The sequence below is a fragment of the Corythoichthys intestinalis genome, chromosome 6 (genome assembly GCF_030265065.1).
Source record: "Corythoichthys intestinalis isolate RoL2023-P3 chromosome 6, ASM3026506v1, whole genome shotgun sequence".
Lineage (NCBI taxonomy): Eukaryota > Metazoa > Chordata > Actinopteri > Syngnathiformes > Syngnathidae > Corythoichthys > Corythoichthys intestinalis.
In genome coordinates this window covers 34,620,015-34,639,055 of record NC_080400.1, presented here as the reverse complement: position 1 = coordinate 34,639,055, position 19,041 = coordinate 34,620,015, and positions in this window count along the sequence as shown.

The window sequence follows — 19,041 nt, the reverse complement described above, 5'->3', positions numbered from 1 at the left end:
GACAAACCGGGTGAACATTGAAATCAATCATTCTCAGCTGAAATACAAATTGGCCCACATGGCTGACAACTTGTGTTTTCCCTGTGTTTGGTCCATTTTCCACAGCATAAAGACAAGGAAGAAGTAACCGTTAGATGTTGATTGTTTCAGCAGCTCCATTGCGGTGACAGATGCGTTTCCTTTTAAACATAGTTTGTTGAGTCTTTGCTGTATCGACGCAGTTCAATGAGTTTATCATCGGTCACATGATTTTCTCAAAGTGGTAAGTGCACCGGCTCAGGGATCGCTCCATGAGCTGGGCGCTCGTGCGCCGGCGCATTGTTGTTGCTGGACCCATCACTACTTAATATAACATTTACCTCCACTCAAGCAGTATCAAAGTTCAATTTCCTGTAAACATTTGGATTAAAAACATTTTCAGATCATGAACATAAAACCATGAAGTGCAAATCATTTACTGGGTGCAGCTTTGTTTGCAATGAAAAACAGTTGTGAGGTATCAATGAAATAAATAAATACAAAACATTAAGGATTGTGGGTATGGATCGTGCCGTTGTAAATTGAGCACCCATTTTGGCGAACCTTGTGACATTTTGACTTCTTACTGAAGCTGAAGATTGTGGCAATTTGTCCATTTTTTCAGGTAAGGCCAATGCACGTTAACTGGGTGAATGGTGCAAATATCTGGCCTCACCCCTTGGCTTTTTGATCCACACTACAATCAATAGAGGTCGTCTGGTCACCATCATTAGCTCAACCAATATGGCTGCTTTATGTGTGTTGTCCAAGCTGGGGGTGATAATAAGCCATTCGTTTATGACACCATATAAGTTTAATGCTGTCCCTTGGCAGTAAATTTCTGTAGTATTTAAAGTGAGCTATAGTTTAATGGCTGCCACAGGTCGCTAATGCTAAGCTTTTAGCCAAGAGACTGTCAGCCAAGGAATGCAATGGGATGAACAAAGTTCAACAAAATGTGAGGACAGAAGAGCTGGACTTGGCCCTGTTTCGTTATGACCGCAGCAGGATATACATACATTGTCAAGGGTAACTATGTCTTCCCAATAACTTTAAAAGATGAGCGCAAAGGATTTTGTGTGTGTGTTACTCTACATACACAATAACGTAATTGATACAAAATATCTCACATGTTTTAAATTGTATTTTAAGTTATAGATTTATATTGTATTACATATAGTTGAATGTAAAATTATTAGCCTGCCTCAATTAGCATTAACAAGAAGTGTTTGTCATCTTGTAAACAAATACATTAAATAAACAATATCCACTGAGTTCAATTAGGATGTTTTATTAATACACTGAGTTGAAACAAAAAACGCCAAAAATGAAACAGCTAAGATTATTAGCCCCTACCAATGGACCTATCGCAAAACCACGCCCCCAAATCACAAAAGTTGGACGCCAAGCCGCAGAGTTGCATAGGAATACTGTGTGGTCATAACTTAAAAAATATTATATCAAACTTTAAAAACGCAAATACCAATGGTTTAACGCTGTGCGTGGGGTACCTGTAATTCTAACACCAGGTACCCTGAAATATCGGGGGAAGGATTTTTTGTGTGCCTATTTCAAAGCCTAAAAGTAGGCTCATCAAATGCAAGCTATGGATAAGGCTCTGATGTCGACCACATAAACAATTGAATGTAAAGATAGTCACCCAAGGACACTTATGCCTGCTCGAAGGTAAGTTAATGACCGATTTGTGAAAAAAAAATGATAACATGTAGTACAAACGTACAAACTGCTGCTTTTCTTGCTCACCGGTGCAGCTGGCCTTTGGTACTTAAAGTTAACGATGATTGAAAGGTTTGTAGGTCTGGTGAGAGTAAGGCTCGGTAGCTCTACAATCAAAGGCACAAATTTGTTAATCATCGTTTAGTCAATCTTCATTGTCGAGAGGCTATTCTCGGCAGAGTGAGTGTCAAAGCATGAGTAAATTCGAGTGGACTCACTCAATGAAGCATTTAAAAAAGACAAGCATTTTTTTTTTTACGTTATTCTTGTTTAAAAATAAGGATGTTTTTTCTCCAGTTTCTTGGCACATACCAAAATACCGTGCATGGTATGCTGATTGAACACTCCAATTTGTCTGTCGGTGTGAGTGTGTACGTGAATGGTTGTGTGTCTATATGTGCCCTGTGACTGACTGGCAAACAGTTCAGGGTGCCCTTAACCCTTCTGACTGGAGTAAGCTGTGACAGGCTCAAGCACTTAACAACCCTCGTGAGGATAAGTGGTTAAGAAGATGAATACATGAATTAATTGATTGAATGTATGTATGAATGTATATGAGACCAAACTGAAACTTTTGGGCCTATGGACTGCGGTACAATGGAAGCGGTACTTGTGGAGGAGAAAGAATGATGCCTATAAAGAAAAGAACACCCAATCTACTGTGAAGCACGGTGGCCAGTCAGTCATGCTCTGCGGTTGTTTTGCTTCTTCAGGTACAGGGAATATTCAGTGTGTGCAAGGTATTATGAATTCAGTTCAATACCAGGAAATCTTGGATGCAAATGTCATGCAGTCATTGAAAAAGCTGAGGCTTGGGTGAGGTTGGACCTTCCAACAGGAAAATGAATTTATGAGGGGCATTTAATTTCCATACATCACAGCAAACTGGAGCCAAAAATTTAACAAGTCAACAATAAATAATTTATTCACAGGTTAGTAATGACGGATAGTTATCATAAAGTGTTACCCATTTTGATTGTGTATCAAATCACAGCCAGTGTATCTAGATCAAGACGGAATTGTTCTCATGTCAAAGAGTTGGTGGTTCCTATATGCCCTGAACTTCATTGCAAGTCCAGGTTTTATATTGCCTATTGTCCATGTTGCACTATGCTTGGGCTCACCCGCAAACCTAATGAGCAGCAACTTGGAAATCTCTCCTGCTCCTGCCCATACTCCCCACACCAACACTTACTAACACCATACAAGTGTGAAGCTTAATGAGGCATGCAAAGTAATTAGTGAGGACAAAAGCCTCGATCAGCTCACACTGCCTTCATCTTCTTTCAGCACATATTGTTTCTCATCTCATTCCCCTATGCTCTCATCTTTTCATATACTTTCATCCCATTCCTCTTATCAAGCGTGCTAGCCTTGGCGCCAAAAGGATAAAGCTTATTTAAAGTTAAGAAGACAGGAGATTTTTCATGGTGAGCAGACAAAAAAGACAGGGTTGCTAAGGAGAAAGACAGACAGACAATATCAGAAGTGACAGACAGCTCCTGAGTTAACAAGCAAAGATTAACCACTGTAGAAAAAGTGAGACTCGCCAAAGGTGAAAACAGAGATGTGATGAAACTTGAAGCAATTTCCCTCCTCAGCAGGGAAAACGTGATAGCCGTCTTCTTTTCTGATTGATGCCAATATATGTTTTTGTCGTTTGGACCAAGACAAGCTTGTAGTTTATCAGTGCGAAGAAGTCCAGGCAGGACAAATCGATCATGGAAGATAGATTTATAGAAAGATCTCAACTAGAATTTACAATAATGTATGACCACCAGGAAAAAAAAAAAAGTGTGTTGGACCTATTTGTTTGCTTTTCTTTCTCCATGTAATTTATGTCAAAAAAGCGACACGAAGAGAACACACCAATCTTGAAAGACATGAGATTTTAAGGAGAATGATTCGAGATTTATTGTTTTGATGTTATACAATAGTTAACATCTATCTATTAAATGTTTTGACAGTCACGGATGTTAAAAGGTGCTTTTGGACTTAACATGGGATTGTTTTTTTTTGTAATGGGCTTATGTACACTGTTGGTTTATTTTTTGCACTAGCATAACATGTTGTAACAGTTTGACACTGGAACATATTATTTTAATTTAAATATATTATGCTTTGAAAAATGTGTTAAAAATCTAAAGGGATTAAAACCATTATCTCAGGTCATCAAAATAAAAAAGTTCTTTTGATAAAATATGGTCTAAATCTTATCCACACTTTCAAGTCTTTTTCTCCTTAAAAAAATACACGCAAGGCTATAAAAATGAAAGCAACCTTTAAAAAAAAAAAATTCATTTGTTGTTATTTTCTGACCGACAGCTACAATTTATTTTGTCCTACATAGTTCACCACCCCTTCCTCGTTTTTATTTTGTGACATAAGTGCATTTATTGGAAGGCACCTCATGGAAGCGGCGTATGACTGAAGTTAAAAAAAAAAAATAAAAAAAAATCAACCTTGAATTATCTTCTCTTGTGTGCTCAGACGCTGTAACAACATGATGAGCTCACAGTGCTGGTTAGTCATGCACATGGGAGGGCATAAGCGTGAGGAAGGTGGGATGAAGGTGGTGAAAGGTGCTGGCAGTCAAAACTGGTTCAAAGCTGTGATCTGCATTAAGCTGATGGACTGACCCTTTCCAAAAATCATTCTTGCTTCCATCTAACAACCAAGGCTATCGATCCGATGCTTGCAAAATAATTATTTTGGAGCAAGTGGATGATTTTTTTTTTTTTTTTCTGGCCACGCTCCATTTGTTTTGTCCTTCATGAAAGACTGGTGTGTTTTCAATATTCCGCTTTTCAAATATCGATCAATTTGGGAAAAATACAATCTTGAAAGGTAGGACTAAAGTTTTCTCTTTTTTTCCAACAGGGTTTGCACATTTTGATGCAAAATGTAGTGAATTTTTAATCAGGTTTTAATCCAGATTAACAATAGGAAATATGCATTTTTTAAAATAACAAAAATACATATTCAAGTTTAAACTAAAGATGCACCGATACCGATACTAGTATCGGCAGGGGGCGCCGATCCGGCCCGAAATGGTGGTATTGGTATCGGCGAGTACCGCCGATACCATTTACCGGTCCATTATTATAACATTTGACCGCAGCCTTTTTTTTCTCCTGGCGTTCACTACACTCTGTCTCTGTGTTGTGTGATGACACGTGAACACCAAGCAGCTATCGCTATTGGCCTGCTCCAGACCAATGAGAACGGGCCAATAGCCACTCCTGACCAATGACAAGGCCGCTTGGCGGCGGCGACATGGCGGCGGTCGGAAATATTTCAAAATAGAAATCCCGTCAATTAAAATCAATGGCTGCATGCAAGATTTGCGGCCTGAAAGTTTCGAGATGTGGAGTTAAATCGGCCAGTTTCAATACCTCGAACCTGATAAAACATTTGAAGACGAAACGTGAACGAACACAACGAGTTTGAGCCTGCAAGAGCAGGACTGCTCTCCAGAGGAAGGGTGCAGGACCGGAGCAACAATCTCTGGTCAGTTTACTACGTCTACATTACTTTTATTGTCTTTTACTGAAAGAAATGCCGCAGTAATTTGGGACCTGTTTCCAAAGTAGGGTTGCCACCTTTCAGAAATAGAAATAAGGGACCCCCCCCCCCCTCCCGAAAAAAGGAGGCTAATAGAGAGACGGGATCCTGTGGTCAATTATTATTACTTATAATTGTTAGCGTCCGCAAATGCGGAAAAAAGGTTGGACCTCGAAGCGGACAACAAGCGGGGGATACGTTCAAGGGTTTAATGATTGCAAACAAAAAATAACACACGATCGCGGGATAGTAGAAATAACAAAAGGAGTCCGGAACAGCAGGTCGACGGAGCTCAATGCTACAAACTCGAAAGTTAACTAAGACGATAGGCAGCGAGCCAAAAAGCCAAAATAAAAACACTCAAATACCTTCACAGGGTAGAGGTTACAAACGAGTGCAGCACACTAACAGAAAAAAAAAACAATGCAGGGGCGTAACAAGCAAATGTAGCGAGACTATAGTGCGAGATGACAAATGGCGATCAGCAAAGCAAATATCTCGGCAGCCTTCTCTGAGCTCACCCGTGCTTAAATGCTGCATTGGATTCAGGTGCGACGTCAGGAACGCCCCCACAAACAGCCCAGCAACAAAACACAATTTAACCAGCAGCAGAATGTGACCATAATTTCATGAAAGTTGCACTGTTTGGCCTTTGAGAGGTTTAAAAAAAGTTTACTCAGTTCATTCAGAGTTTATTATTATTAACTTATTTTTACTTTCTTACTGTTGGGCTAGTATTATACTTTGTACTTTTTCCTATTTTGCAAAGGTAAGCAACAGCCTGACAAAGCCTTGATAGCAATGATTTCCCATCCAATTATGTAGCTCTTTGGGGGGGGGGGGGGGGTAATAAAAAAATAAATTATATATATATATATATATATATATATTAACGGGGTGGTATCGGTATGGTATCGGTATCGGCCGATACTGCACAGCCAGGTATCGGTATCGGGGCCAAAAAATGGTATCGTTGCAACACTAGTTTAAACTGAACATCTATGGTTGTATATAATGTCTTGCAAAAAATACATTACGACAAATAAAACATTACAATAAACAAATATTCCCGCGTCTAATTTTTCACAATTAAATTTACAGGCAATTATTATTATAATATTATTATTAAAACACTAATTCCAAATATATTGGGACAATGCGTAAAACATGAGTGAATAAAAACAATGAAATGAGCTGTAAGTTATTTTTCACCAACACAAAATACTAATACACTATTAGAAAAAGGTCTCTATTGTTGTAGGTGGTCAAAATCAATCAGGATAAAATATGATCTTCCAGTATGCACCCCACAACAAAATACAAAATTACTATGAAAAAAGTAAAACATTGTAAAAAGTAAAGGACTCCCACCAGACTACGAGAAGAGTAGTAGGACTGGATCAGGTCAGTAATGAATTTAGGAATAAATGATACATAAAGAATGCTAAGATAATTATTAAATGGCTATTAAATATTTGCTTTTACCAATGAAGGCTCACAGTAAAGTATTGATTGCTATTATAGTATGTTCCATGATTGATTAAACAACATTTTTGTGATTGATAACTATAGACATGCTTAGCTCTTGATAGAACTGCCTTGTCATTCTCACCGGTTTAAACCTGCCCAGGTTCCATAGCTCAACTTCAAGGACAAGCCACAGATATTGAGAAACTGAACCATCTCGAACATTTAAGAAATCATATTGTTGCATTTTATTACTTGCGAAATGCTTTTGCCTAGTGTTGCTCGCAATGAAGAAATGCTTTTGCCTCATCACCTGGTGTCCCCTTTAGGGGAGGGGCTCCTGACTATCCTGACCCCTGGCTGGATGGACATCCTCATTGCCCACCCCCCGTCTCATCTGGCTAGATGGACCTCCTCTTGTTTCTTCATTCCATTGCATCTCTATAAACTGGACCTACTGCAGCTAATACCCACTGTCAGTCCTGGTGCATCTATAGCCTGTCCGTCCTGGGAGTGGATCTCTCCTGACTGTGGTTCTCCCCAAGGTTTCTCATTTTTCCCAAAGGGTTTTTGGAGTTTTTCCTTGCCGACATGGAGGGACTTGAACTTTATTAATTAATCTACTGTTTCTGACTGTGTTTCATATTGCCTCTGCAAAGCCCTTTGAGACAAACTAGTTGTGATATTGGGCTATACAAATAAAATTGAATTGAATTGAATTAAATTCAACCGTCTGTTTTTCATGTGATGTCATCCGTGATGGGTTTTAACTCTTCATGACTCTTAAAAGAATCAGAAGGATTCAAAAAAATAGATGGATGTAGCAAAGTAATTTAAACAAAATCTAAGTTCCCCAAAAATAATTATCACATATTTTGAAAATGGCTCAAAGAAACACTCTTGGTGAATGTTTTGGCTGGCGTGGCTGTCTTTCAGTCAGAGGTTCTGGGTTCAAATCAAAGCTTTTCAGTTTTTCCAATTCTGTTTTACTCTTGGAAACGTAAACAACTTTGTGTTCGTGTTTGTGGGAGCGAAAGATGAATACGCTGAGCTCTTGGCATGGCAAAAACAATTTAGTCCTTTTTGACATAAAGTCTTTTTCTCTGGAGGAGGCTATCGTTGGAATCTTTGAACTGGACCCGACAGTAGCGCATATTTTCCTCGCTTACTGCTGATTGAGCAAAGTAAAGACAACAAGCTGCATGCTGCTGTCAACATACTCCCACCAGAGGCTTAGATTGCCGTAAATGATGAACAACCGTTTGTCTGCGCTTAGTGAAACTTTCAGTTGAACTAAAAACTGACATTTTCATAACTGTGTGGACTCTGTAAGATATCATTATGCCAATGTGGAAACAATAATTCATATTACAAAGTAATGCGTAAATAACGGTTTTCATACATACATCATTGCAGTTAAAAAGTGAGCGACATCTTGTCAGTGGTGATGGGAATAACGAGTTATATTTATTCAGTTACGCTGACTACTTTGGATGGTTTGTTGGGTTACACTTTATTTGAAAGTTCATATGACTGACTAAATGCTTACGACAGATGTCATTAAGTATCATTCATTGAATTATGTCACTTTAGAGGTGGAGTTGTCATTGTTTTAAATGTCTTTGGATTAGTTTGCCGTTAGGGTTACGATACTTAATTACATCTGCCATAAACATTCACTCATATTCATGACAGGTGTCATTTAATGAGTTTGGCACTGTGATTACACAGTCATAAGGAACATTCAAATAAATAGTTACCATTTTGGTCCATTAGTTTATTATAACTACATTTTAGTTTTAGATGATTAATTTTGTTAATAAGAAATACAGAAGTACTTCGACATACTATCGCTTAAAAACACGATCTTTTCGGCATCGGATGTAAAATTTGTTTCTACATCTGCCGACATGCTCGAAATACGACGATTAATGACAGCGCAACAGTTTCTTTGTTTTCCCGCAAGACGGATGCACGGCAGATTTTCTTGTGAGAGAAATCAAAATGGGTTCTAAAAGGTTAGCGCAGGTGGTGAGAAAAGGAAAAAGGTGACATTTACCATTGAAATGAAGACGTAAATGATAGAAAAATATGAGCGTAGTCTGCACATACGTGAACTAGCTCGACAATACAGCCATAGAATGTCTGTGATCTCGACGTTCCTCCTCTAACCTCCGTTCGCCAGCCTTTATACGTAAAACATAAATTAATGTGACAATTATTATTGTGGTAACATCAGCAAAGAAATCGCCAGCTTCATCAGGTTTTTAATCATTTAATTTGGAAGTTGTGCAACACAACATGCCCACTGTCCACCGCCGTTGACGCCAGCAATAACAGGATTTTAAAAGAGAAAGTAAAATCTTTACCTCACCTGTCTCACTGTCACGTCAGCCACGCGGTGCGTTCAAGTACAGCACGCAAAACACATCTGTCACATTAAAACACGATTTGTTACATTATTTCAGGAATTTTTATTACTATTATATTATTATTCTGATTTTTATTTAAAATTTGTTTCGCTATACGGTAATTGCCATTTGTAATGGTACCAGCAGTATTCATTAAGGATTTAGTGTAGGTTTTTGGGCTGTTGAACAAATTAATGGAAAAATAATTTATTGTAAAGGGAAAATCCTGCTCGACATACGACCATTTTGACTTGCAAACAAGGTCCTGGAAGGAATTAACTTCGTATCTAGAGGCATCATGTTACAATTTTCACTTGGTTAGGTTGAGCTACATTCAACTTGCTACTTGTACAGTATTTTATCTCCAGATATCTATTATTCTTCGACCTAGTTTGGTTCATCAGATAGACTCGATTTCACCAATCCCACCTAGCTATCAATGACATTAGACTCCATTTGACTATTCAAATTTGAAAAATGTCGTGCAGGCAAAGGACCAGGGAGTTGGCCCAAATGCAGGGGAAAAAACGGGGAGGCAAGGCAGGGTGTCGGTGAACTAAAAAATATTTTAATACAGGTGACAAAAAAACTGTACAACAAAAAGTCCAGAGTAGCAAAGTGCAAACAAAACCCAGGAGTACAAAAAAGCACTAGGAACCAATAAATACTTGGGGTTACAGTAAAAACCAGGGCAAGGATGTAACAAATTACAAGAGTGACACAAAAACAAACAGAACACAGGAATCATAAATACAGACATTGGGTAATGGGTCAATGAGGCACAGGTGTGTGACACAAGAGGCAGCGGATTGGTCAATGACAAGGACAAGACACACGAGGGCATAAACGTGATGGAACAAACCCAAAGCAATGGTAGCTATATGTAGATTTGTTTGACTGACTCCAGCTTCAGTAAAGATGAGTAGTTTAGAAAATGAACGGGTTAACCATTAAAACGAAAAGCTATCTCATGCACTGTCATCTGTGCCAGCATCAAGTTCAGAATTTGGGCCAACAGCAACTTCACTTAGAACTTGATAAACTCATAGGCTTTTTCATTCTTCATTGCAAAATGTGCTGTACGGATTAAAACCAGTAGGTTAACTAAATGCTTGTGAAAAGCACATGACATGCATGGACAATGGCAATCTTAAATGTATTCACAATCCTGGAGTCTTTTTCTCTGTAATCTGTATTCAAATGATTAAATTGGAGCCAGCCCACTCTAGTTCTCATCACCTAAATAGAAAGACCATATTCTATTATACTGTCTGCCCTTGTTAAAAGACTGGTCATTTGTTGATCACAAGTCTACAATATCAAACTGCTCTAAAATACGCCTCAGCTCACAGATTGATATTGTGTACTAAAAATACATTGTCCATATTCTAGAAAAAGATGGAGGGATAAATGGTGAGTAGGACAAAGAAAAAGAGCTGACTCCCGTATGTTATTTATTTATTTAGCTTCTTCTTCCCTGTGCTGTAGATGTAGACAGTTGACCGTCAGGAGAGTTGAGAAAACAAGCTGTTTTCCTACAACCAAGTCTAAAAAATGACACCAAGACTATGGAGCAGTTAATGATGAGCAGCAAAGGTGGATCCTCGCTTGTTAACAGTGAGGCTTGTCCAAGGTTCAAGTGCTTTTTATTTTTTATTTAATATTTCTAAGCCTAAAACTTTTTAATGGAAGGAAATGGGTGTTCATTCGCAGTTGATTATGATGTATATCCTCAAGGCAGCAATATAGTTTGGCTCATTAATCAAAGTCAATACATCCTTGAAAGTAAACATGTTGTCGCTGTAAAGGAGCAAGAGAAGATAAATTAAGCTTAAAATGTGTAATGAGTCACAAACAACGGGAACATTTTATGAAATATCTTGTGAATGTTAAAGGTTATGTAGTTCCACAAACTTTTCTCTCCACATGCCTGCTCCTGTCATATACAGAATATAATAAAGGTCCATTCTTCCAGGGTTGGCCCAAAAAGATCCCCTACAATATACTTTGCTTTAACTCCATACCAATTATGCTAGTTCTTTGTAAATGAATACCAAACAGCAAAGTGCTATATTTATGAATATCATTATTCCACCAAATGTTAATATGTAGGTCCCATTTCCCCCTCCCTTTACATATTAATGTCATGCTGGAATAATCCCTCCATTTCTGATTTAGCAGAATATCCAGGACTCACTAAGAAACTAAGACAAGCTAATTGAATTGAATTTGTTGATTTGATGTTGGGTGAGTTTATGCTGTTATTCGAATCAAAATTTCAAACTGATTCAAAATATGGTTGGACGGAAGGGACGATATACCAGTAGACTGCATTCGTGTGCAAAATGCACTGCAAATCTATTTTTCATGCAGACTATTTTGTATATGTTTTGCAATAGTAGACCAGTCTATCCCACTATTGGTTGAACAATACACTACACTGCAATCTCTGCCTCCAATGAAGGGTACATTAGAGGTTGATAGCTCAGTGAGCACTGAAACGGAGCAATGCCAGATTAGCCAGAGAATTGTACGCATACGCAACCCAAGGAAGCTGATCGCTCCATGAGGTGGTATGAGCCTGTGTGGATGACACACATGCCCCTCGCCCAGCCCATTTTGCAGTAAGTCCTAATATATAACTACTGTATATAATTATAGATGCTCTATAACATGTAAAAATATATTTCTTTTTTATCATGATTGCAATAAAATATTTTATATTGATAGGTATTTACACTACGTATATGTATACATGGCAATATTCTGTGAACTATAACTAATAAATCTCATTTATACAGGAATATACTACTTAATGTATTCCATTATTTTCCGATATATTGCAATACATTTTTGTTTCATTTCGGGATTACACACTGGATATATCCGATTCTGTCTTTTCACTTAATGAAACAAGATATTTTGTGCTAGGATCAGTGTTGTCACAGATTACTTGAAAAAGTAATTTTATTACTGATTACTGACTACACCTCAAAAAAGTAATCTAGTTACTTTACTGATTATTATCAAAGTAACTAAGTTACTTCAAAAGTAACCTATCAGTTACTTTTAACAATTTTTTCTCCTTTTGCAGCCTCAATATAAAAATGACAACGGAAAAATGTCATCGCATTGGGATTGAATTTTTCACATAAGGCTTAATCACCTAGTTAGCGGGGGTTTAATTAGTCGATGGAGTTGATTTCTACCACCATTGACTCATACTAGCTTAGCTTCGGAGCCCTGAAACTAACACATGACTGACAAACGGCACAGAATTTGTTCAAATCAACTCCAACGACTAATTACACCCCCGCTAACTCGAAGATTAAGCATAATGTCAAAAATTCTGAACTTCCCCTTTAAAATGAATACCTAGCCGTTAAAATGTTGTCTATAAAAGTTGTAAAGCAATAACACAAAAATGAATTAAATGAACAAGAATCCTACAAAGTATTTCATAATGGGTCAAAATAAGTTTTCGAACAGATCATGTGACTAGCACCTGAGAGACTGCCCTTTGCTTTGCCCAGCCAAAAGTTCAAAAGTTACCAACAACAATTGTGCTTGAACCAAGGACTGAACACGAAGAGTGTCAAGATGTATGTACAGTGGGGAGAACAAGTATTTGATACACTGCCAATTTTGCTGGTTTTCCCACTTGCAAAGCATGTAGAGGTCTGTAATTTGTATCATAAGTTCTCTTCAACTGTGAGGGACGGAATCTAATACAAAAAAAAAACAGAAAATCATGTTGTATGATTTTTAAATAATAAATTTGCATTTAATTGCATGAAATAAGTATTTGATACATCACAAAAATCGAACTTAATATTTGGTACAGAAACCTTTGTTTGCTATTACAGATACCAAACGTTTCCTGTAGTCCTTGACAAGGTTTGCACACAGTGCAGCAAGTTTTTTGGCCCACTCCTCCATGCAGATCTTCTCCAGAGCCTTCAGGTTTCGGGGCTGCTGCCGGGCAACGCGGACTTTCAGCTCCCTCCATAGATTTTCTATCGGGTTCAGATCTGGTGACTGGCTAGGCCACTCCAGGACCTTAAGATGCTTCTTACGGAGCCACTCTTTAGTTGCCTTGGCTGTGTGCTTTGGGTCGTTGTCATGCTGGAAGACCCAGCCACGACCCATCTTCAGGGCTCTCACTGAAGGAAGGAGGTTGTCAGCCAAGATCTGGCGATACATAGCCCCATCCATCCTCCCCTCAATACGGTGCAGTCGTCTTGTACCCTTGGCAGAGAAGCAGCCCCAAAAAATGATGTTTCCTCCTCCATGTTTCACAGTTGGGATGGTGTTCTTGGGGTTGTACTCATCCTTCTTTTTCCTCCAAACACGACGAGCCGAGTTTAGACCAAAAAGTTCCATTTTGGTCTCATCCGACCACATGACCTTCTCCCATTGCTCCTCTGGATCATCCAGATGGTCAGTGGCAAACTTCAGACGTGCCTGGACATGCACTGACTTCAGCAGCGGTACCTTCCGTGCGCTGTAGGGTTTTAATCAGTGACGGCGTAATGTGTTTCCGATGGTTTTCTTCGAGACTGTGGCTCCAGCTCTCTTCAGGTCATTGACCAGGTCCTGCCGTGTAGTTCTGGGCTGATCCCTCACCGTCCTCATGATCAGTGATGCCACACGAGGTTAGATCTCGCATGGACCCCCAGAACGAGGTAGATTGACCGTCAACTTGAACTTTTTCCATTTTGGTGTAGCCCAGGTGTATATTTGGGCATATACCAAAACGTCCAGAATAGTATGGGTTAATATAATCCATTACATCGTTTTGCTACACATCAGGTAAGATTAATAATTAATATTAATTGTGACCTATAAGTTAATTCTGCAAGTATTTTATTATTTCTTTTTATAAACTGTTGGTTTAGCCAAAAAGAATAATAACAATTTGCCATATTGCTAGGATGACTATGAGGTTTGATGCACACAGCTTACATTTTTATGTATTTGTGAAAGCATTTTGTGTGGACGCCATTGTTTTCATTGTGAATTGATGGACATTTTAAGCAGACGTGAATGCTATTGCTTAAGTTACGTTGCCATGGAGACAACAAGGAAAACTGCTGCTTTCTCTCGCGAGAGGACGCGAGTGAAGCGAGTCGACCGCTGATTGGAGGATCGCGAGTCTCGGAGGGAAAGAGAGAAAGGAGTTCGAGAAAGTTCGGAGAGGAGAGAGGACGCCACTTTGGAGGTTAACGGTTTTGTTAACGTTCGGGACGCAGAGTTCGCTGCAAGTTGGACTCTATGTCAAGTGATATTTTTCCATTACTCACGGATTGCTCATCGACAACGCTGGGATAGTGTTGTCAGTTGAATGCGCGTCTGTTTGGAGTTGGATGCCACGAGGAGGTCGACGGAAAGGCGTTAGCGTGACTCGAAGCTAATGCGAGGCTAACGAAGACGACGACGACGTTTGAGCTTACCCTGCGTTGGTCCCGCTCGGAAACTTCTCCGTGTGAAGCCACAGCCAAGGTTTCGCCGCTCTCAAAAGTCACCGCACTCAAAAGCCCCACCGCACTCAAAACTTCGCCGCTCTCAAAGCTCCACCGCTCTCAAAACTTCGTCGCTCTCAAAGCTGCGGCGCACTCAATCCGGCTGGGCACACAACGGGTTGGGCAGGCCTCACGCAGGTCTGGTATCGGGTTTTGGGGACGCTCCGGAGCGTGAGTACTCAAGACAGTGTGTGTGTGAGTGTGGGCCCACTTTAAAAAAAAAAAAAAAAAACCAACAAAACAAACTTGTTGTTCCGGAACGTTTGTGGATTGTTGACTGTGATTTTTGTGCTGTTAATTGTTTATTGCTCAGTTGCATTTTGGACATTTAAAAGACAATTTAACAAGCATATATATTATTTTTGAGTGAACAGATTTAAGTTAAATTTTTAGTGAATCCAATTATTCACAGTTTGTAAATATATTGTATATAGTTATTAAAATAGTTCTATTTTCTTACACTTTACTACGTCTCTGGGTCCAATTTATTTAGAATTTTCCTTTGATACAAACGAACCCAAGCACCCACCATTCTCTGGTTAGTTGCCAAATAGAAAGGTAGCACGGGTGCTACATTGTAATAATCGCTCCAACAGTTGTTACCTTCTCACCAAGCTGCTTGCTTATTTTCCTGTAGCCCATCCCAGCCTTGTGCAGGTCTATTATTTTATCCCTGATGTCCTTACACACCTCTTTGGTCTTGGCCATTGTGGAGAGGTTGGAGTTTGTTTGTTTGAGCATGTGAACAGGTGTCTTTTATACAGGTAACAAGTTCAAACAGGTGCAGTTACTTCCGGTAATGAGTGGAGAACAGGAGGGGTTCTTAAAAAATAACTAAGAGCCGAAATATTTACTAGTTGGTAATGCATCAAATACTTATTTCATGTAGTTAGATACAAATTTATTATATAAAAATTATACAATGTGATTTTCTGAATTTTTGTATTAGATTCCGTCCCTCACAGTTGAAGAGAATTTATGATACAAATTACAGACCTCTACATGGCTTGCAAGTGGGAAAACCAGCAAAATCGGCAGTGTATCAAATACTTGTTCTCCCCACTGTATATACTAGTGTATACTGTATATGTATGGCGGAAAACACTCACGTGACTTGAAGTTCCGCTATGAGACCCCCAATTTGGCCAAATTTCAAAATTGTCCGATATGCATGTGTGATACATCATTGGAAAGCTTAAATCTCAATTTTCGGGGGAGAACATTTTTGAACAGGAGGGCATTTAAAAAGAAAAAAAAAAGTTTTTTTAAACAGCAAAACCCTATCTGGAAGTGAGAGGACGCGAGAGCAGAATTACAGACGCCATGACTTTAATGAGATATTATTGCGTACTTACCTTGTTTCGATCCAAAAACTCCATGTCACATGTTTCACTGAGTGTGAAGACACAGTTATGAATGGCCACAGCTGGATTTTTGGGGGGATTTTATGGGTGAAACATTGTAATATAACAAGGGTCGCGATGCAGAAATCGCAGACATCAAGGAGTGGTCGAGATTTTGTTTTTCGTATATTTACCCTTTTAAACGTTTTTTTTTTTTTTTTTTTTTTTACTTTTTCTTTGTTTGGATCGATTATTTATCATCTAACAAATCAGGGAAAATGTGACAGTAACAAAAAAATCCAATTTAGCGATAGTTATTAGGTAGGTATCCCTGACTTTTTTACAGATGCCATTTTTTTCATTGTGAAGTGATTTTTAAAAAGTTTAAAATATGCGAGTGAATAATTTTTTAAAGTCAATTTTTTTTAAAACAAAATATTAGACATCAATTAATGATTCTAAGCTAAAAATGACAGACATTTTGAATAATGAATATAATTTCTTATCTCGTTTTCATGGCTGGGTTGAAACAAAAATGGTTGACCGACGTCGGTAAACGGGGGTTTCCAGGGTAAAACGAGCAAATTAAAAATAGTTTGGGGGCTTAATGCGCCATGAATCTGCTATGGCATCATATAGACATATTGTTCTATCAAACACAATGGTTGTTTTGGTTTAAAATACAGCAGTTTCTTTTAAAGAGGAGTGCAAGAGCAGAAACTGCTTTTTCAGTCTTGTTTGTGTTTTCCGCCACATTTATATATACGTGTTCAGTATAGGCCCAAAGTTTGGAGACACCTCAAGGTTGGATACTTTGAAGAATGTAGAATATAAAACCTGTTTTCAATTATTTCAGTTTTTTTTTTTTTTTTTGCCAAGTACATGATTCCACAGTTTTGATATCTTCAGTGAGAATTTAGTAGTCAAAATATATAAAATTCACAAAATGATGAAGTGTGTCCAAACTTTTGTTTCGAAGTCATCAACATTTTTTTTGCCCCAGTCCCACAAAATTAAAACTACGCCTATAGTTACAAACTCTAACTAGAAAATGTATATAAAGGCTGGTTACAAACTGTAGAAATACTGGCTGTTTCGCTACCTGTAGGCTTTGTTTCGAGTTTTGTCGCATTGTGCTGTAATTCTAAATGGTTCATTTACCTGGATGTCCAGTTTTTAGAGGTCGACAGTCTTTCTGAGCAAGCGCAAAGTTTGCAGCATGCGGAGATATTTTTGTCATCTTTACTGGACAGAAATGTCAAGTAATGGCTGTATTTCCAGTGAGAAAATGGAGCCGTTTGGGGTATCCCCTGCTTTTCAGTGTTAGCATCCTGACGATGCAGCTAGGCTATGTTGTTGGCCTCACCACAGACAGCGCTCACACTCACACAGCATGGTAATACACAGGATCTGTTTTTTTTTTCCCCGATGAAAAAACGTGAGATGTGATGTCACACCCGAACTCAAGAGCAACATTTTCTATTTGAAATGCTCTTCGCACATGACTACATTATTTTTCATTCTACATACATAACTTTAATCAGATTACTGATATAAAAATGAACCCGTTAGATTACTCGTTACTGAAAAAAGTAATCAGATTACACTTGCTAGGATGAACATGACCAAGGTGTTGTCTATCTAATAAAATGCACTTCACAACTTGCCCTGCGTCCTAATTTAATTGATTATCAAAATTATTGTATGTGTTCCTGAAAGTTTCAGGAGCCATTTACTTGACGTGTGCGTGGGCATGTGTGTTATGTATTTGTTGAGGTTTGTTTATGGTCTTTTATTGCTAAGCCCTGTTTATGCATGGACAGTGTGTGCATATACTGTATGTAACTGACAAGCACCTGCAGCAATCTACATATGAATTGCTCTCATTTAAATACATTGCTTATTGCGAAGTGGTGCTGGTGATTATCACCTGTTGTGCTGTGAGAAAGGTATTTGCTCCCATCGGGACTTTTTCTGTTTGTTGGTGAGCCTGTATGTTGCTCACTGGGGACTTTTGAAACTTGACAGAAGTATGGCAGCTCCTCTCCAGAGCACTGAAAGACATCCGCTATAAAACCATCAAGGAGCATATTGCAGGAAATGCAAAAGCTCTGATATTTTCTGAAGCAACTTTTGGAAATTGCCGACCCTGTTTTTATTTCAAACTTTTCATATTTTCCTTCACCTTGATGAAGGCCTCAGTTCAAGCTGAAGAAAACCAGCACCAAAACATAAGCTACCACGACAATGCTCCACTGTAAGTATGATTTTTTTTTTTTTTTTTCGTGATAAGCACTGGTGGAATCCTGCAAAACATTTCTGAATTATGAAAAATGTAACTTTGATTTCACTCAATCATTAAATTATGAGAGTTCTCCTGAGCCACACTCCCAGTTTTAGAAACATATGAAGTGCCGTACTGTATTTGTTATTTATTTGCCTTTTTATTCTTCAAATTATGTATTTTCCTTTTTAAATCAAGATTTTATTCTGCTTATTTTCCTCTGGCATTGGAGCCAGGTTCTTTGGTGTCCTCTCTTGGCTATCTTGTGAGAAATGCTTTCAAACACTGACTGGTTTATGTAGTATCACTCAAGTCGCCTTTGAATTGTTTCATCCCCCGAAACTGTTATTAACTGTAACACTCTGCTACTCTATGCTTGTTTCTGATTCTCCCTCTATTTCACCAGTTGCTGAGAAATACAGATGGACGCCATCGTCGAACGAAATCCAATTTCAGATTCCTGAATTGTTTAGACCTCAGGTATGTTCCAAAGCAATCATTTTCCCTTAGCCGTTTTCCTCATTGAAGTAAAATACAAGGTCATCTAAGCTTTAACATCTTTAAAACGTAATAAAAGTGGTTGCCAAGAGAGGGGTCTTTCTTCTTAAAGTCTCCTTTTCACACTTTTTCACACTGATTAAATAATTGAATCTTGTCAAACAGTATTTAAACATCAGTTATCAAGATTCACAGAC